Source organism: Pongo abelii, chromosome 12 (genome assembly GCF_028885655.2).
Source record: "Pongo abelii isolate AG06213 chromosome 12, NHGRI_mPonAbe1-v2.0_pri, whole genome shotgun sequence".
Classification (NCBI taxonomy): domain Eukaryota; kingdom Metazoa; phylum Chordata; class Mammalia; order Primates; family Hominidae; genus Pongo; species Pongo abelii.
Window position 1 is genome coordinate 91,810,569 of NC_071997.2, and position 21,807 is coordinate 91,832,375.

Sequence of the window (21,807 nt, forward strand, 5' to 3'; positions counted from 1 at the left end):
CAACCCAAATGTCCAACAATGATAGACTGGATTAAGAAAATGTGGCACATATACACCATGGAATACTATGCAGCCATAAAAAATGATGAGTTCATGTCCTTTGTAGGGACATGGATAAAACTGGAAATCATGATTCTCAGTAAGCTATTGCAAGAACAAAAAACCAAACACCGCATATTCTCACTCATAGGTGGGAATTGCACAATGAGAACACATGGACACAGGAAGGGGATCATCACACTCTGGGGACTGTTGTGGGGTGGGGGGAGGGGGGAGGGATGGCATTGGGAGATATACCTAATGCTAGATGACGAGTTAGTGGGTGCAGTGCACCAGCATGGCACATGTATACATATGTAACTAACCTGCACATTGCGCATATGTACCCTAAAACCTAAAGTATAATAATAATAAATTAAAAAAAAAAAAGAAAACCCAAATTATTTTGTAAACATATCAGGGAACCCAAAAGGTCAAGGGTTGTTTTTGCCTTATAACTATTATAATTCAAGGACTGAGAGGAATGATATATGTCATGTGATCTGGATGACACACAATCTCATCTTGACATCTTCAAAAGGACCACTAACCAAAAGAATATCCCTGTTACAGAACGTTCATTAATACAAGTATATCATCTTTACATAAAACCTATGAGAACATTCATACTTACTCACTTTTAAAATATCACTCTTTCACTACTAGGCCCCCATAGGCCCTTGGAAATTCAGTGGAAATCTGAGTTTCTTATGTTTTTTTTCTCTTCTACAGCAAATTTTTATTTTATGAAAGCCTTTTCATTTTAACACCTGTTTTATTTTACATTCTAAATACAATCAGATATGTGGGTGAGAAGAGATAAATGTGTTGATGGGAAGCTTTAGTGATAAAGATAGAAATGGCATTTTACATTTTTTGTTTGAAAACAGAAAAACAAAGATTGTAAAACCTGTCAAGAAAGAAATGTAGAATGAAGCATGTTTGGTAAATAGGTTTGTATACACGATGACAAAATTAATAACTGGAAATTTGAAAACAGTTATTTTGTTGATTCTTCCACATTGTGGTAATAACAGGCTTGGTATCCCCGTCTCTTTAAATAGATAATCCTTTTCTTGATTCCCCTAGGGAAATCAAGAAAAAATTAGGATAATACATTGAAATACAGTTGTATATTTCAGTGATGAGATATGCTTGAAAAAAATAATTGGTATTTATTATTAGTCGTATGTCAAATCTTAGTTCACTAGTATCTGTTTCCTTCACTTAATGAAAAATATTTTGCTGTGGGAATTGTCTCCACAAAGGGACATGGTCTTGTCCATGGCCTAAGATTTTATCTTCCTGCCAAAGTTTGCATGTTGAGACTTCCTCATATGTTAGCCACATAGTAGGATACAGACTGTTTCTGATATTTTCATCACCTTTTCCATGTAGATTACCTCCCAAAGTCAGCAACTTTAACTATCCAGATCATGCACCTTCTGAAAAGAACCAAAGTTGCCCTAAAGTGCAATTAATAAAGACATCTGGATCAGTATTTCCTTCTAGAGAGCTAAAATATTCCCATAGTACTTTTCCTGAATATTACACGTGATATATATTTAGAATTTGCTCTTTGTGATGAAGAGATTCTTATGTTCCAAAATCAACTTTTCTCCAAGGTAGTTTGCTCTTTTCCAATATAAACTTTTACACACACACACACACACACACACACACACACACACACACACACACAGACACCAATATCCATACTTAAAATATTGCTTAAAGTTTCTGTTACTTTTGCAAAGCAGATTTGGGATTATTTTTACCAGCTATTTCCAACCACCTATTAGAGAGTACCTAGTATGGTTTGGCTGTGTCCCCAGCCAAATCTCACCTTGAAGTGTTAAGAATCCCCACATGTCAAGAGCAGGGCCAGGTAGAGATAAGTGAATTATGGGGGCAGTTTCCCCATACTGTTCTCGTGGTAGTGAATAAGTCTCACATGATCTGATGCGTTATAAATTAAAGTTCCCCTGCACAAGCTCTCTTGTAAGAGATCCCTTGCTCTTCCACCATAATTGTGAGGCCATCCCTGCCATGTGGGACTGTGAGTCAATTAGACCTCTTTCCTTTATAAATTACCTAGTTGTGGGTATGTCTTTATTAGCAGCAAGAGAACAGACCAATGCAGTGCCTATGTTAAATTTTCAGGTAAGAAATTTGCAGCTGTGGGAAGGTTTCCCAGAATGGTAAATTAGACACTTAACCCAGATCACTATTTCCTAACATGGTTACCTATGGCTATATTTCCCTCAGAAAGGAATCTGTTGAGACCATTTGAGGACATTAAAAGAAGAGATTAAATTTTAGCCAACACAAGTTTTCTCCAGGAGACATCAAATTTTATATAGCCCCTTACTGATAATTTATGACAGTTTCCCCTATGATTTAATCTCTCCATTCCATGAGACATGGCCTGGTTGCTGAAACCAAAACTACCTTCAATTACCAATTTGTTAGGCCTAGAAACTCCATATATATAAACGCATCCCCACACACATATGTATATATGTGCATATGTATGCATATATTTCTGGAGTTGTAACATGCTTTCAATATATGTAGTTAGTATATCAGTGATTATGAGACTTAATTTCTGGTTTATCTGAAACTCCATAATAACCAGTAATATTTTACTGACATTCAATTATGCCTTAAACTGATCTCAATAGAACAAGTATTTTGGTGAATAAGTCATAGAATCGGGCCCGGTTTGAATCTTTACCGCTTACTAGCAGTATTGTAGAGTTAAGAATTTAAGTTACCTCTTCAATATGGAGACAGAATATATCTGCTTCACTTCTATACCTCATTGACAGATAGTAATTAATCAAATTTTAACTTTTTCTCTAATTATATCTTATCCTTTCATTTTTAAGTTTCTTTTGATTTCCAACAATACCTATTATGAAAATATATTGACAGTTTAAATGTCCAAGTCCTGTTAAGGCTGTTTTACCCACCCTTTTCCTTTTTAAGATGGCATCTTGGAATAAGATGGCATGGATGTCACCATGAGATTGGGGTTAGTGGTTCTCTTTGTCTCATGCTGGTCCTTGGGTGGCTCTCCACTGGCTGTGTGGAGGCTGGTATACCCTAAGATGAGGATAGTCTGTTCATATCCATAAGCATCCTACTAGTGTGCATTAATGAGTTCTGTCCTCTTGGCCTAGCCACAATCCTATAGCTTTCCCTTGATGACTTATTCTCACTGAGGCCCAAGGAACTTCTGAATCATGACTGCAGGATAAATGAAGCTTCTCAGTAGCCCTTAATATTGAAGATCCTTTGCTCTCACAGTGATAACTACTAGATGTTCAGCTACTTTTTTATACTCTCTCCTAGAAAATGTAGGAATCTGTGGGTTCCTGTAAGGGTATATGGCTACAGTACAGCTTAGGAATGCCTTCCTGGGTTAATTTATTCTTTCTCTGCTCTTTCTCTGTCATCTCTGTATTGGCACATGACAGTGTGCATGGCAATCTCTTCCCAGGTGGCCAAATGGTGGACAAGGATAAACTATCCTTGATTTCAGCTTTCTCTCTAAACCTATTCAATAAGCTTTCCTACTCTAAGAACACAGTTTGGAAAGAGGCATTTCTGACACAGAGTCCCATATCTCTAATTTCTTTCATCTTATCATGGGCTTTGATGGACAGAAAGTGCAAGCTTCACATTTTCTGTTCCTGTCTAGTGTAATATTTACTTCTTTCTAAAGTTTCTTAAAGTATATAATGTCTTATGGGGCAATGAAAGAAACTAGATCGCTTGGGTTAAATTTCCAAGGAACCAGGATCTGATGTGGAAATATCTATGGAAGAGAGTTACTCGGGAGTCCTCTCAGGGAGAAAATTCAACATCTACTACTAACAACAAAAAAAGGAAAGAAGGAAATCAAAATAGTAAGAGAAGGAAACTTCCTCAAACTCAAAAAATGCCATCCATAAAACTCAAAAATAAGAAGAGAAGGAAATCAAAATGAGAAGCAAACTTCCTTAAACTAAAAAAGGGCATCCATAAAAACATATATCTGGCATCATGCTTAATTTGGAAATAACTAATACGTTCGTCCGAGGTGATGAACAAGTCAGGATATCAACTATCACCAGTTCTAGTGCACAGTGTGCTGCAGATTTAAATTTGTAGGGTAAAACTAAGTAAGTAAAATAAAATGCATCCAGGTTAAAAAACAGAAGAAATAAAATGGAGGAGATCCATGTTCCATGTACAGGAAGCACAAGATTTCAATATTGACCCTTACCTCATGCCACATTCCATAATTAATTTGAAATGGATCATATAGTACCTGTAAAACATTAAAAATTTTCTAGAAGGAAATATTTGCAGCCTTGTATAGGCAAAGATTTCTTAGAGCACCTAAGAACAAAACATAAAAGAAACTTCGATAAAATGATTATTATCAAAATTAAAATTTTTTCTCCTATGAAGGTCATATTAAGACAAGAAGTCTGCAATAGAATGGGAAAACTATTATATATATGTAAAATGTATAAAGCATTATATCCAGAACATGTAAAGAACTCTTACAACTCAATAGTAAAAAGTCTAGTAACTCAAGAACGTTACCATCTGTCACTAGGTCAAGCTCCTCATGACCACAGATTTAAGGAAATGTATAGTTGCTTAAATGTTTATAAGTAAATGTGTTATAGTAATCATTCCACTAATTCCATCTCTTTGCATAAAATTCACAGTTTACAAACCAAATAAAGTCAATTAAAGTTAGTTGTGCAATAACTGAATTATAGAGGATTAAGAATTGTCATTTTTCATTTGGAAGGGAAACTTCAGAATTTAATATATTTTTTTTTTTACATGGCGTATATGTGTGCTAGAACAAACGGAGATCTAGGAGGTGGGAGGCTCTTAATATTTCCATGACTGTGCGTAGGTTAAAATTTAAACCTTTTAATTAAGGCCATGTCCCCTAATGGGCCAGAATTTTATAAGTGTAACAGTTTAAGGGATTTTGAGACAATTTTGCTGAATCCCAAGAAAGTACTGACTCCATGAGTTTTCTTTCCTACTTCTGCCATCCTCAACACTACAGGTTTACCCACTCTCCCTTTTTAGGGGAAATATTAATGTACTAAGCCATTGGTAATTTCAGTGAAATAATACCTTTTTCACAACATATAATTTGGTTAGGCTGATTGAAGTCTTGAAACGCACAGAGTGGCATATCTGCTGAAAGACCAGGGGATGATATGTAGATTGTGATCTCTAGGCAGCTTGCCTTGAATAGCAATGAAAGGAACAGTAATGAGGTTCCAAGGGTACATTGATCTGGATCTTGCCTTTTAATGATAGGCCGCATTGGTTCTTCTTACCACTTAGCTTATCCAATGCTAATCCAGTTTGTGGAGACAGTGGGGACAGAACATTTCAGATCTTCATGTGGGCTCTATTCTCTTATTTATAACATTCTGGGTGGGGGAATATAACATGTAACCACTGGAGGACAGCAGAGAGCCAGGAGCAGATGCAGTGGTGCCTTGCTTGGACACATTTGGAGTAGCAGTTGATTCAGTAGTCTCTGTAGCCAGTTATCACACCCCTGAACCAGGCTCCAACTTAATTGGAGAAAAGAAAAATACTTTTAAGTGCCATCCATAAAAGAGATTTAGAATGTAGTCCTCTAGCATATCACGATATTGGTATAAAATTTTGGATACTAAATGGAACAAGTAATACATAGAAATGGAAATAGTAAATGCTTCAGAATCAAACAAGTATTAATCTATTTAACACGTGTGTGTGCGTGTGTGTGTGTGTGTGTGTGTGTTCAGTTAATTTTAAACACCACTGCATTCAGACTAGCCAACAAACGTTTCTTGAGTGGCTGCTGTAAACCATGTACTCAGCTGGAATTTGTAAATAAGAAGATATAATGAAGTTCAGAAAAAGTTTTGAACAGAGGACTGCCATTATAAAAGGAATGTTTAAGGCAAATTCTCAAGGATGTAGAGACATGGCCTATAAATAATTTTAGCCCTAATTTAGACAGAGTAGTAGAATGTGAAGATGTTATCACAATGCCAGTATTTAACAGAAAATAGGACAGGTAAAGATAGACAATAAGAACTAATTGGAAAGGATTAAATGAATTGAAAGATAAAGTATCAGAAGCATATCAAATCAATACTATAAAATGCATCTAAGACATAAGGAGAGTGAGGCTAGAAAAACAAAGTAAAATTTTAAAATTCTGGACTTATATCTAATGTTATTGGAATAATTAAATATTATTCCAGAAAAACTGAATCAGTAAATTCAAGAGGGCAAAACAAGGGTATATCACTTTTTAAACTAAGAGTAGGAGGAAAGGGAATAAAAGTAAAAGCTGACAACTACTGTTTCACAAGTTTGAAATTGAAAGGAGAGAAATAAGATTGTAAAGGGGGTAACATTTTTAGAAGAGAAAGAGAAAATGTATGAAACTTAGATCCAATCATTGATAAGATATGGGTTAAATACTTCAAAAAGTAAGTTTTAATTTGTTATAGAAATAGCAATAGCTAAAACTAAAACCAAAACAGAAACACAAATCATTTTCTGTTTGAAGCCATAAACAACACATTGGAAACTTGTGATAAAAATCATCCATATAGATTCATATTATAATGAAGATCTTCTAGTACTTTCAATATCTCACTGGTCAGAATCCAAAATGAGCCTACATTAAACGGAGTTTTGGGCTGTTACGGTTTACAGTAACAAGAAGAATTTCACTTCCTAATTGTGTTTGGTGAGTTGGATGTAGCCCAAGTAAGAAATGTGTTGGTGGAGTGCCTGTGTTCATTTCATTAGGCTGCTAGGAGATGTTATAAAAATGACATATTACATTTATATACAAGTGTTTTTTCCACAGAGCTCTAAGCACTGTAGCTTTCTCTGTAAGTTCTGCATACTTATTAACAACTACAATACTCTTGAGGGGAGAAGGTTATAGATATTATTTCTCTTTTTTTGCTGGCAAGGGTACAAAGAAGCAATGTAATGTGTTCACAGAGACAGAGACATAGCAAGACAGTACTTGATTAGCTTAACCTGTATTTATGAGACATAATTAGTGTGCCTAGTATCTGCAGGAAATGTGGCAACTAGATTGAAGAACTACCACATCCACCAATGTGAGCAAGCTATGGGAAGAAAAGATTATGTGCTCACAACTTCTATAATACAAGACTTTATCAAAGGAAAAATCTTATGAGATCTATGCTGACCAAATAGAGTAAAAAACTGGAGTATTTAAGCAAGCATCATGATATACCAATTTCTATACACACACACACACACACACACACACACACACACACACTATATATATATATATAAAGTTCTGGGATACATGTGCAGAACGTGCAGGTTTGTTACATAGGTATACATGTGCCGTGGTGGTTTGCTGCACATATCTACTAGTCATCTACATTAGGTATTTCTCCTAATGCTATCCCTCCTCTAGACCCTCATCCCCCAACAGGCCTCGGTGTGTGATGTTTCCCTCCCTGTGTCTGTGTGTTCTCATTGGTTCAACTCCCACCTATGAGAACATGCAGTGTTTGGTTTTCTGTTCCTGGATACACCAATCTCTATACATATCTTTTCTAGATTTTGTAACTAGAAAACATATAATGAAAGTCTAAGGAATGGTTTGAAAAGGAAACTGGCATGAAAAGAAATAATTGAAGCAAATTCTCATGGATGTAAAGAAAAAAAACTGTTAATAATTTTAGTCTTAATTTGGACATGGTAGGTAGGCCTTCTACTTAGGGTTTAGGTTAACTAGTTTCAGTTATCAAATATGTTTTTAAAATGTATGTGTTGATTTTTTCCCAGGAGAACAAAGAAGGTAGAAAAAGGTCATAAAATGCTTGAATGGATTTGGAAACTCTTATATTCCCATTGTCTACATGTTTAGTTATCAAGAAAAAAAATGTATACAAATTCTGGATTATATTATAGATTTGGGAAAGAAAATCAAATACGAAAAGCAACATTTTATGCTCTTGGCAAACCAACTAGGTATTTAGTGTTTATTGTTTCAAGGTAGCTTCAATAGCGAAAAAGTCTCAGGGTCTTAATTTACTCAAGTCCAGACATTCAGTAACTCCTTTGCCTAATCAAAATAAGTCAGGATTTATTTCAAGTAATATCTTTCATCAAGCTTTGATGTTCAAGAAAGGGACAGTCAACTTTAGAATAAAATCTATTTTATACTCAGTACTTAAATTTTGTATTACAATACTCAGTCTTTTCTTGGAAAGTTCATTAACTTTTCTCTTAAAATCAACTTTCTATACTTTGATCATTCTGTGAGTATTATTCTAGATAAATCTATACCTATTTATTACAGTAATAGAGGCAATGATGATAAGATATGGAACCATTAAATTTTAAACAAAAGCAATGCTTGTGATATAAAGAAGAGTCTTAAAAATCAAACACTTAAATGAAACATGGTAACGTGCATGATAGGATATTACACAGCTATTTGGAAAATATGTCTTGATACATTCTTTATGTAATGGAAGTGAATCTGATATAGTATTTAACAAAAAAGTAATATACATAATAGTGCCTACAATATGATCTAAATATTTATAGAAAAATGCACTAACAAGTTAACTTTTTTAACTGATTGGTGAACTTATTGGTGATTTTTGTATCTTCATTATAAACTGTGATGCATTTTCAAAAATTTCCAAATGAGCTTGTATTACTTTGTCAGGAAAATACTAAATAAATGTTTCATATTTACAATAACAAAAAAATCAAACTGAGATAGGGAAAAGAAAAATAATGCTGGCCTGGCATGTTGGCTCATGCCCCAAATCCCAGCACTCTGGGAGGCCAAGGCGGGTTGATCACTTGAGGTCAGGAGTTTGAGACAAGCCTGGCCAACATGGCAAAGCCCCATGTCTACTACAAATACAAAAAATTAGCTGGGCATGGTGGTGCATACCTGTAATCCCAGCTACTCGGGAGGCTGAGGCATGGGGATCACTTGAGCCGAGATTGCACCACTGCAGTCCAGCATGGGTGACAGACTGAAAGAGGGAGGGAAGGAACAAAGGAAGGCATGAAGGGAGGGAGGAGGGAAGGAAGGAAAGAAAGGGAGGAAGGGGGAAGAAAGAGAAAGAAAGAAAAGGAGAAAAGGAAAAAGGAAAGGAAAGAAAGAAAGAGGGAGGGAGGGACGGAGGAAGGAAGGAAGAAGAAAGAACGAGAAAGAAAAAAGAGAGGAAGGGAGGAAGGAAGGAAGGAAGGAAATAAATCTGTGTTTGAGAACTATGATCTTTTCATCACTAATACCTTGGTATAACACAAAAAATCATTTTGTGTGTTTCAGTGTTTGATAGTGTTGTGCTTCCAGCTTTAATATAATTCAGTTATGGCTTCCTTAATAGTACCAAACTGTTTTCTAAGTCACTTAAAAAAAAACAAGTATTTAGTATAAAACATTATTCAGGATCCAGACCTCCAATTAAACATTTTGAAACATATATGGCAAATTATATCAACTGTGGCTATTGAAAGAGTGAAGTTGACTGTCATAGTGGCCAAAATCATTGAGTCAGTAGGCAAATAGTACTATCAAGATCTTCCAAAAAATTCTGCTGTTATAAGTCTCACTCTATTAATGTAGTTTATTTGCTTACTAAATGAATGTACAAATGGGTAAGCAAGATTCAATGCTGATTCTTTAGACCAAAAAAAAAAGAAAAAAGAGTTCAATTATTTTTCTGGAAGCAAAGCACACACAGCCAAACAAATACCAAAAGTAGTCATTCAATTCTGTCTTTGCATTAAAAAGAAGCTTTTGAATTTTATGTAAGTAATTTGGAAGAAAAAAATGTCATATGTTCAGAAGAGAAATCCTCTGTATTCTCTCTTGAGAGACATTTTAATCGAAATGTTTTTCATAAAGTTCATCTAAATTAATAATCACAATATATTAAAGTATCCTCAAGTGTGGGAATTACATAGTTTTTAATGTTTGATATTAATTAGTGATAAAAACAGGCACTCTTACCTATGAAATCATTACTATGAATAAGAAACTACCAAGGGCTACATGGCTTAATTGATATTTAGACACCCATCTACTTTTAAATGTTTTATAAAATTTCAAAATTTAAAATGTTTCAAAATTCATCTTTTTGACCAAAAAGTTAAATTATAGATTTTCGTTTTGTGTAGAGATTAGGAAATATGCTATTTAGTCATCAGAAGAATACCATCGGTATGAAATACTTTCTAGTGTTAAGTACTATTTAGTATTAAATATACATTTTCAAAGACACATGTTGATTTATTCTCAGGTACTCAGACAAGAAGGTAGAAAAAGACAATTTCTGTGGTGGCAGCAACCTCAGTGCAGTGAGGGAGGGGGAAATTTTATATCTTCTTTGTTAGTAATAAATACTTTCTGTCTGTAGTCCAAAATGAGAATAAATTACCCACTGTGCAGAAACATGGAAGTCATGATATTCTCAATAAAGCACCATTAAATGGTCCCCCGGCAGTCATGGTTTGCGATGTTACTGTTTACAATACCATGGGGGTTACGTTTCCATTAGATTTTGAATAATTTAGCAATAAAATACAAATTGTTTATTCCAAAAAAAAAAAAATTGAATGGATTTGGCAACTCCTATTTTTCCCATCAGTCTAAATGCTTAATTACCTTATTCATCCATAAACTGTCTTCATTCAGAAATCCCATGTTAAATATTGTGTCAAGTTCTCAAAATAGCTTCTCCCTGATTCTTCAGGATAAAAGGTATATTGCAGTTGTCATCTCCATGGCAGATTTCCTGTCTATTAAACCCATCAAATGAAATCGAAGCAGTGATCACAGCCCTTTGCTCTGGCATAATCTTAAACTCCCCTTTGCAGGTGAAATGGTGGCCTGGAATGCAGTGAAATTGGGTAATAAGCATTGCATGGTCTTTTAGAGGGATATTGAAAGCTGCTCCTTCTATTTTGTATATTGAACTAGTGTTTAGAATTACTCAAATCAGTCTAACTCCTTGTACTTCAGTGTAACGTGTACATTTATTTAAGCAGCAACACTGGAATTGTCAGAATAATGTTGTCTGTTGATCATCGTATTCAAAATGTTCTTCTCTAGGCTGAGAAGTCATTTCATTTTAATTACTGTCAATTCAAATTACATCTTTCTTTTCTCTTAGCAACTTTGCTACTTTTATGTTCAGACTACTTTGATAAATAATCACTGCATTTCCTTTTGTAACCTAAGTAAATTAAACTAACGATTTTTAAATGTGGAAAGAAATGGAGTAGTCAAGTCCAATGATATAATTGGAAGTTCATATCCCTGCAAATAGAAGCATAAAATAAAATAAAACACTACCATTTCTAGGCATATGATGAAATCTATTTACTGGAGATATATACACATACCATCTTTTCTTAAAATGTAAACTTATTTTATTCTTTCTTGCTCTTCAATATTTAATATTGGCCAGACTCTTCATTCATTCTTTGTTCATTCAACAGATATTTACTAAATACCTACAAGGTGCCTTCAAGTGGTGGTACATGAATGAAAAACAAAAAACATACATTTCCCTGCTCTGATAGAGGTTTAATCTTAGCAAAGGGAAAAAGAAAAAATATATTAAACAATTACATTATATCATATGTTTGGAGATGCTAAGTGCTTAGGGAACAAAACAGAATGGGGAAAACCTGGCTGGGGTGGGAATCACAGTTTTACATACGATGCTCAGGTACATGTTACAAAGGTGATAATTGAGTACAGATTTGAAGGATATGAGGGAATGACCCATGCAAACTGTTTTTTTTCAGGGGAAACAGTCCCCAAAGTACAGGAAACAGCCAGTGCAAATAATTCTGAGGTAGGCGCATTCCAGCATGATGAATAATTTTTCAGCCTATGAACACTTTCTAAAGAGTTTTTCATCATTCAGGCCATTGGTCCAAATATTACTATTTGACAAAACTGAGAATAAAAGTTAAGTCTCTCTCAAGTTCTCAAATCTCTCCAAGTTCCCAGGTATGAGGCTTAGCGTGCCCTGCTTCAGAAATTTAGTTTTCACATTAGGAGGCCAAATTTATGAGCTAAGACCCTTCCTCAAAATTATGCTAAAATTTGAGTGTTGTATAATACTGCATTGGTCTTTTCTTAAATTGAGATATGCATAGAAGTAATCATGTTTAAAGTATCTGAGTCTTGCAATGTTTTTCCCAGTTTTTCAGGCTGTAGAATCCTCTGCATCTCAGATTAGCTTTTAGCAGTAAGATAGAGGCCTCAATCCTGTGTCTCTTCCTATGCAGTTTAATCCTAAACTAAAGATAAAGTCTTATAGACTTTAATGAATCTTACTGCAAGTCTAAATCATGTACAGAACCCTGGTTTTAGAGAGTATTAGAAATTTAGTTTATAGGTTTATTTTTCTAAATTCTGCTAATAATAAAAACTTCCTAAAAGTCAATAGGAATAAGTATTAGGCAAATTAGTCTCATTCATAGATCTGTCTAAAACAACAAAAAAAGAAAGCAGTTTGGTTCTGTGTCTTTTTTTTTTTTTTTTTTTTGCAACAATGCATTTCAGCAGGGTAAAATACGTGAATAAAAGACATCAATTTTTTAGACTGTCTTTAAAGCTGGATGTGGCTAATGGCTGAGATGTTGCCAATTACTGGCCAATGGAATTTGTGAGAAAATGTTGGATATACTTTCAGAACAATTCGTTAAAAGGAATTGACCTAGATAGAAGGGCCACCTTGTCCTTTTCTAAGTTTCTTCCTTTTACTGGTCCCAGTGTAAGTGGGATGACTGAGGCTCTAGACACCATCATGGGCCAGCAGGCGATCTTGCTCATGTATATGTGGCAGAGCAAAAATAACTGAGCCTAATCTTTGCTGACACCACTGATTCCTCATGCCAAGCCATGAACTTCTTACTACTGGACTTCCTTATTTTAAAGAAATAGTTTCATTTTGTTTAGTCTATTTTAATTTGGTATTTTTTTTCTTTATGAGTTCTTATTCACTCCTTACTAGTACAATCATCTCATTCAATCTTTTAAAACATTTTTGAAATGATGGACATTGGTAAAAATATCTATTTTCACCACTCCAAATTACAGGGCAATCGTGTGATTTTGAGTGAATTTTGTCAACTTTCTGAAAGGCTATCTTTCATTAGCTTGTGTCCGCTAGCCTTAGATAAATTAATTGACTGAAACTACCTTCAACAGATTTCCCTATATTTCTGATTAGTTACCAGTGCTGATGTAAAATTTTCCCTTTAAAATGTCGATTATTTCAGTGAACTTCTAGTAGAACTGCTACCTTACACTGAATTTTCCAATGTGCTCATTCATATATGTATTCCTGTGTATGCACATGGATGTTCATGTGTGTATACATATATACACAAAATAATGCATACTTATGATGTTTGTAATTTTGTGTCCGGAATTGGTGGGTTCTTGGTCTCACTGACTTCAAGAATGAAGCCGCGGACCCTCGCGGTGAGTGTTACAGCTCTTAAGGTGGCGCCTCTGGAGTTTGTTCCTTCTGATGTTCGTATGTGTTTGGAGTTTCTTCCTTCTGGTGGGTTCCTAGTCTCGCTGGCTCAGGAGTGAAGCTGCAGACCTTCGCGGTGAGTGTTACAGCTCTTAAGGCAGCACATCTGGAGTTGTTCGTTCCTCCCGGTGGGCTCGTGGTCTTGCTGGGTTCAGGAGTGAAGCTGCAGATCTTCGTGGTGAGTGTTACAGCTCATAAAAGCAGCGTGGACCCAAAGAGTGAGCAGTAGCAAGATTTATTGCAAAGAGCGAAACAACAAAGCTTCCACACTGTGGAAGGGGACCCCAGCGGGTTGCCAATGTTGGCTCCGGCAGCCTGCTTTTATTCTCTTATCTAGCCCCACCCACATCCTGCTGATTGGTAGAGCTGAGTGGCCTGTTTTGACAGGGTGCTGATTGGTGCGTTTACAATCCCTGAGCTAGACACAAAGGTTCTCCATGTCCCCATCAGATTAGTTAGATACAGGGTTTGGACACACAGGTTCTCCAAGGCCCCATCAGAGCAGCTAGATACAGAGTGTTGATTGGTGCATTCACAAACCTTGAGCTAAACACAGGGTGCTCATTGGTGTGTTTACAAACCTTGAGCTAGATACAGAGTGCCAATTGGTATATTTACAATCCCTGAGCTAGACATAAAGGTTCTCCAAGGCTCCACCAGAGCAGCTAGATACAGAGTGTCAATTGGTGCACTCGCAAACCGTGAGCTAAACACAGGGTGCTAATTGGTGTGTTTACAATCCCTGAGCTAGGCATAAAGGTTCTCCAAGGTCCCACCAGAGCAGCTAGATACAGAGTGTTGATTGGTGCACTCACAAACCTTGAGGTAGACACAGGGTGCTCCAAGGCCCCACCAGAGCAGCTAGATACAGAGTGTCGATTGGTGCACTCACAAACCTTGAGCTAAACACAGGGTGCTGATTGGTGTGTTTACAAACCTTGAGCTAGATACAGAGTGCCAATTGGTGTATTTACAATCCCTGAGCTAGACATAAAGACTCCACGTCCCTACCAGACTGAGGAGCCCAGCTGGCTTCACCTAGCGGATCCTGCACCAGGGCTGCAGGTGGAGCTGCCTGCCAGTCCCGCGCCATGCACTCGCACTCCTCAGCACTTGGGTGGTCGATGGGACTGGGCGCAGTGGAGCAGGGGGTGGTGCTCGTAGGGGAGGCTCCGGCCGCACAGGAGCCCATGGAGTGGGTGGGAGGCTCAGGCATGGCAGGCTGCAGGTCCCCAGCCCTGCCCTGCAGAAAGGCAGCTAAGGCTCGGCGAGAAATCGAGTGCAGCGCCAGTGGGCTGGCACTGCTGGGGGACCCAGTACACCCTCCGCAGCCGCTGGCCCGTGTGCTAAGTCCCTCATTGCCTGGGGCCAGCAGGGCTGGCCGGCTGCTCCGAGTGCGGGACCTGCCAAGCCCACGCCCACCCGGGACTCCAGCTGGCCCGCAAGCACCGCACGCAGCTCTGGTTCCCGCTCACGCCTCTCCCTCCACACCTCCCTGCAAGCTGAGGGAGTGGGCTCTCCAGCCTTGGCCAGCCCAGAAAGGGGCTCCCACAGTGCAGCGGTGGGCTGAAGGGCTCCTCAAGTGCCGCCAAAGTGGGAGCCCAGGCAGAGGAGGCGCCGAGAGCCAGCGAGGGCTGTGAGGACTGCCAGCACGCTGTCACCTCTCAATTTCATAAAAAATTTGTTGAGCATCTATTAATATGCTAGATATAGGAAATTTAAAATGTCTTCAGAGATCATAAATAGGTTTTATTTGGATCAATGTGGCTAAAATGTAGAGTGAAGAGTAGGTTTTGAAAATACAATGACCGGGAAAGTCATGCTAAATAGAGAAATTCAAATTAGGTCTATCTAATAGAATTTGATTCTAGAAAGATGACTACTCTTCTAAAATAAAACGAAAACAACAGACTGTTCTCTTTAAACTCAGAGCAATGAGAAAATCCTTTACATAATACAAAGTTCTTGTTCCAGTTCTTTGAGTAATCTCTGAGTCACAGAAGTCAAAACAAACTAAATATTGGAATAGAATGAATTCAAATTAAAAATTGGAATTTGAAACCAGTGGCTTCACTTTTTAATTTTTGTTACTTTCCTTTAACATCAAATACGCAGTGAATTTTTATTCATACCGTGAACAACATTACTTCCTAATGTGAGTAGAATATAACACAAAACACAAATAATCTGACCTTAATTCTCTTACTGGTTAGCCTCAAGGAATGTTATGGTAATGTATTGTGTTCTGTCTGTACAAATCAATGAATTCTGAAGAATAAAAACAGCAGATATTTGAAAACTATCTTTAACTGCATATTTTATGCTGATTTTAAGCAGCAGCATGCATCTCATATATGCATATGCTGATTCATTACATAATGGAAAGGATACTGTATTTGGAATCAAAATCCTGGGTGAGAATTTTTGCTTTACCACTAATAATAAAACCTAAGGGAGTGATTGAACCAATTCAGCCTGTATTTCCTATCTGTAAGTGGGAAAAATAATGCCTTCCCTACGTTACTTTCACAGTTGTTGGGTAGATGTAACTTAGGGAGATGGAAGAGCCCTAACTCTAAATCAGAATATCTAAGTTCCATTCCTGACTCTATCACTGATGCCCTTCATAACCTTAAATACAACACTTTTCTGATCTTTTAGTCATTTGGCTTACTTCTAAATGAAAGGCTAAGTCACATGTGTCTTATTGATATTAGTACTTTCTAGTTAATTTGATTCTAAAGTAATTTCAAACTTATAGAAATAATGTGAATAGCAAAAATAATTCTCATATACTTTATGCAGATTCACAATTTTTTAACATTTTGTCACAATCGTTTTATCATTCTTCCTTGCATATATATATATACACACATGTATATATGATTTACATAAAAATACATATTTGAGAACATTACATATATCATTTCCATTTATACTTCATTATATATTTCCTAAGGTATAAAACGTATACTAACTTCACTAAAATATTCAGGTTTTTAATATTTTAACTATAGCAACACATGTGAATTATACTGTGAAATCTAAAGCACTACTAAAATTATAAATTGTTTTTCTTAAGAAACTAGCCCAAAAATATTTTATAAAAGAGCTAGCTATTTTTCAAATAAAAGTTTGAACCTATATTTTTATAGATTTGGAAACATTGTACCTGGAATATACCTAGAAGAAAATGTAATGATTTCCAATTCTAATTTGTACAGGTAATAGAAATATATGTACAATTTCTGGCAATCTAAAAATAATTTATACTACTCATAGGGAAAATATTTCATGCATCACATCATTTGAGTCAGGTTTAATTAATCAAATATAATAGTACTTTAATCACATAGGTAGACTATTAAACAATGGTCAGTCCTGAGAATGCATTTGTTTTCTACTCTAAAGGTTTAATGGTTTATGCATAGTCACTTTAATACATCAAATGTGTAGAGTATATTTAATACAGCATTCTTTTCAATAGAATATTGTCAGTTGCAAAACATGTTTAAATCAGCTAATGGAGAGATTTGTGCATGCTACTCCTTCCCACACACCAGCCAGAAAACATGTAGCCATGTTTGAGATGATAGGAGAATGCTTATTTGAATTTAAATCATGTTTAAGGCAGAGCTACATTAAGCAATGGCTCCATAACTAATGAATTTCTCTGGAAAAATTGCTAAACGTTAGACCATCATACTCCAAGTTTTTTTAAAACATATCTAACAAATTCATTTGAAAGAAAACAATAACTGAATTAGCTCTTAGAACAGACCCACTCCAACAGAGAAAGAAAATACACCTACTACCTCTTCACTGCTTCCAGGATGCCAAATTTTGATGTCAACTATTGTTTTCTTTCTGTTACCATAGTGAATGATAGAATGGATTGCTAAAGTCCCTTGGAGAAAGGTTTCTTTCTTTTTAAAACAAACTTTTTTTGTTTTTTTTTTTTCTGAAGAACAATGCTATGTGCACAATGTAGTACTTTGAAGTCTTTAGGATTTTGATCATTGTAATTTCCTGAAGCATACATACGAAGCTCTTTATCAAATACTTTTTCAAAGCTCTCTGGTAATTATATACTAGCTGATTTTATATTTTATTTAAAAATGCATTTCACAAGTTTTATTCCAAACTACACAACCATGTCAGTTTTTGTTCATCCCTCAAGCTCCATCCCAATGCCCCATCTTCCATGGAGTCACCTCTGTTTTGAAAAATAATGCTTGAACATTTCAGCAACCACAAAACTTTATCTGCACCTCTAATACAGCTCCAACTGCTTTCTATATGATGGTATGTTAATTTGTGTACAATCTTCATCTCTTCTTTCACAAAGGATTCTTGTCTTATTAATATTTGAATTATCCACAAGTTTTTAAAAAGTCAGAATTCATAAATACTAAATTAAAAGTAACCCCTCTGAAATTTCAAAATATAAAAATCTTTTCATACATTTTTAACTTATAAATATATCATATTTTCTTCCACATTTTTCTGTCTCCTAAACAAAATTGTACAAGTTTAAATAACATATTAAGACACTCTTTAATGAAGTTTAAATAACATATTAAGACACTCTTTAATACAACTTTCCATTTCTGAGATTTTCCCCATTACACTTTATGGTAAAATCATAAAGGATATACAAAATGGGAATTTAATGAATGAATATTATTTTCAATCTTCCCAACTCAGATACCAATATTTTTTATTAACAGTATATTAATACTTGCTATATCTCATTAAATTATACTTTTTATTTATGTAAACGGGGCCCAAAATAATTTACTTCTCAACTGCATAAATAAAGCAAAACTATTAGCATAAATAAAATAAAGCATGGTTTATCTGGCATTACAAATGACAATGACCTGTTGAGTGGTTTGATGTTGTGCCAAACTCTGGAGTCATGGAAATATTAAAGCTCATAGAAACAATGCAATCAGAGTTCTGAAAGACCTTACAGTTGGCTGGTGCTCAGATGTTTGATAAAATGCAGTAGAAACAGTACAAATTATTTATAAGCAAGAACACATTTATTGGAAACAAACGGTGTATTTTTTTTTTTTTTTTTTTTTTTTTGAGACAGAGCCCTGCCCTGTCACCCAGGCTGGAGTGCTGTGGCGCGATCTTGGCTCACTGCAACCTCCACCTCCCAGGTTAAAGTGATTCTCCTGCCTCAGCTTCCCGAGTAGCTGGGGTTACAGGTGCCCGCCACCGCACCCAGCTAATTTTTGTATTTTTAGTAGAGGCAGGGTTTCTTTCTTTCTTTGTTTCTTTTTTTTGAGACAGAGTCTCGCTCTGTTGCCCAGGCTGGAGTGTAGTGGCACGCAATCTCGGCTCACTGCAAGCTCGAGGCGGAATTTCACCATGTTGGCTAGGCTGGTCTTTAACTCTTGACCTCAGGTGATCCACCTGCCTCAGCCTCCCTAAGTGCTGGGATTACAGGTGTGAGCCACCGCGCCCGATCTAAAGTGTTTTTTTTGTTTGTTTGTTTGTTTGTTTTTAAAGGGAGCCAGGTTTGTTTTCTGGAACGCATATTCTGTATGCCTTTTCTATATTCTTTAAAAATATTCTTTACCCGGGAATTTTCTAGTTCAGCCTGAGTTTCTCAAGAATTGGAGAACATTTTTGAGTTTATAATATTATCATTCCTGGTCAGAAAAAGATAAATATATTTACTGTAATAACAGTCAAGATAATATATAACAACTTTCCTATAAGGTTTTCCAAGTTCCTTAATATGACATTGCCTGAAAAAAGTATAATGCTAGCTAGGTGTGTGTTTTAACATTTAGAATGCTGTGCACTCCAAATAGATATTAGTCCACAGCAACTGCAGTGAAAATTGAATATGTTACCTTAATAGAAATTTGTCTCAAAGAAAAGCAAATCTTATGTCAATTTATTAAATACCTCAACAGACCATTGTTTGGTAAACAGAATTGTGTATAAATAATCATCCATCAAATAGGAAAGCATAGTGTTGACAGATAAAATGTACTTCATTTTAACCTGTCTGTAAGTTCTCCTTTCTTGAGAAATGAGAATTTCATTATAAGAATTATAAGAAAATACGGATTTCACTACCAGAATTTCACTATAAGGTTGAATGACGAGCAAGTATTAATTATGTGTGTGCGTGTATATGAGAGAAAGAGTGAAAGACTGAGAAATGAATGAAGAGTTAAGTGTCTTTTCTAATAAAACAGGAACATAAGCAATGTTAATATATTGGGCAATATGTGGGGCAGGAAGAGACAGAGAGTGGAAGACTGTCGTGATAGGGTACAATGACATTAGTGACACTATCAGCTGTTGTAAGCTTGAATACGGTTCTGATAATGGAGATGCAAATTGTGCCAGCCCAGAAAAAGGCCAAGATGGATATGTAACTTTTTACCAGCAAAGTGGAGAATTTGTCAGCTTCTGCACATCTGTGAAAAGATTTTCTGAGTCATCAACTATACTTTGTCATAAACTTGTGCATGTCAAGCAGAGAGATGAAAAGTTCAGGGGAGCTCTCATCTCTACCATGAAGTTTACCTCTTCCTTAATTTCACTGGCAAGCATTGTAACTCTAAAATCTTGTCCTTATAAATTATTTATAATTACATATGTATGTAATTTAGAAAAATCCGTAATGGCAGTTTAATGCCTCTGAATAGCTTACCAAATGCATAACTTCATTTTGTAGATATTCTTTCAGAATCTTTATGTAATAGAACTTTAATTTTTATTTTAAAACAAGCGTGTATTTATGGCCTAATGGAATTCCCTATTTTCTATATAATAAAGAAGATACTAACAGAGGTTTTGGTATTAGATAACATGTAGACAACATAACCTGAAAATGTTCATGGCAGAAACTTAGAGGAGCTCCAATAGTCTCCCTTCCTCCATAGAACTAGAACCCTAATTTTAGAATGCTGGCTGCTTAAATGCTGCAATTCTCAGGAAGCTTCCAGGAAGTGTAGCCATATACCTAACACCTGACATATAAAGCGAGAAGGAATAATATATGCAACTTTGAGGATGTATCTTTGAAAAGAAGGAAATGCCTTCTTTCTTCTCTACCTCCAATCTGCTCTGGAAAAATGAAAATGTTAACTTAAGTCCAATTTGAAAATTGTGTTACTGGTGGAGGGTCTTGACTGCAAATTGTCCAGGTTCTTGGCTTTTTGAACAAAGAATTGGACAGAATGCACAGCAAAGCAATGAAAGAATGAAGCAATGAAAGCAAAGATTTATTGAAGATCAATGTGCATTCCATAGGGTGACAGCTAGCAGAGCAGCTGTTCAAGGACCCTGGTGACAGAATTTTCTAGGGTTTATATACCCTCAAGAGGTTTCCCATTGGTTCACTCTAGTGACCTGTGACTAGTCTGATTGGTTGAAGAGGAGGCCCACGACCAATCTGATTGGTTGCAGGAGGTGACCAATCAGAGGTACTTCCATTTTCCAACTGCCATGCAACAACTGCAACGCAGCAAAAGGAGGGGTTACAACTGCCAGCAGCAACTGCCATGCAGAAAAAGGAGGGGTTGAAAAGGGAGTAGCCTCTGATATCGAGTCAGGCAGAATCAGCCTTAGGTTCCCTGCCTCCAAACCCTAATCTCCTTGCCTCGCTTGAGACCATGGCATATAGTATAGACATTATATAGAAGAAAGCTGAAAAACAGCTTACATTCTAGATAGATATGTAAACCTAAGCTACCTTCATCAGGACCTAGCTTTTCTCTTACATGAGAAAGAAAGAAACTCTTGTGGTTTAGCAAATTTTATTTTTATTTACTTTTTTAATGCTTTACTTTTAAGTAACTGAAGATTCACACACAGATGGGGAAGTTAGTATACAGAAATTCCATAAACTCTGCGGCCATTTTTCCTCAGTTCTGACACCTTGCATAACCATAGTATAAAATCACAGCGAGGAAACCGGAATTTTGAGTCTTTCTTACAAACTTATTTAATAAAATAGTATTTATTTAGAATGTGCAACTTTTGGATCTCTGTTTTAAACTTAAGGCAAATATATGTCCTAGCTGTTCCACTTTATGGTACAATTTAGTTAGAAATACTGGATTTAGTATTTTTAAGTCCTTTAAAAATTATGAATGCTCTCACAAAAAAGACTACCAGA

General features: G+C 35.9%; 1 long non-coding RNA gene across 2 annotated transcripts; it reads right to left on the reverse strand.

The window, feature by feature from the left end:
* Positions 1-794: 794 nt before the first annotated feature.
* Positions 795-20,974, reverse strand: LOC129057594 (uncharacterized). 2 transcript variants are annotated; one of them, XR_008522232.1, is made up of 4 exons: positions 20,338-20,974; positions 11,350-11,413; positions 10,760-10,841; positions 795-1,505 (listed from the first exon to the last, which is right to left on the reverse strand). It is a non-coding gene; the product is annotated as an uncharacterized LOC129057594 (long non-coding RNA). The 2 variants fall into 2 exon arrangements; XR_008522233.1 differs by lacking the exon at positions 795-1,505 and adding an exon at positions 7,972-8,191 and having other exon boundaries at positions 20,803-20,974.
* Between the last annotated feature and the right edge of the window lie 833 nt (positions 20,975-21,807).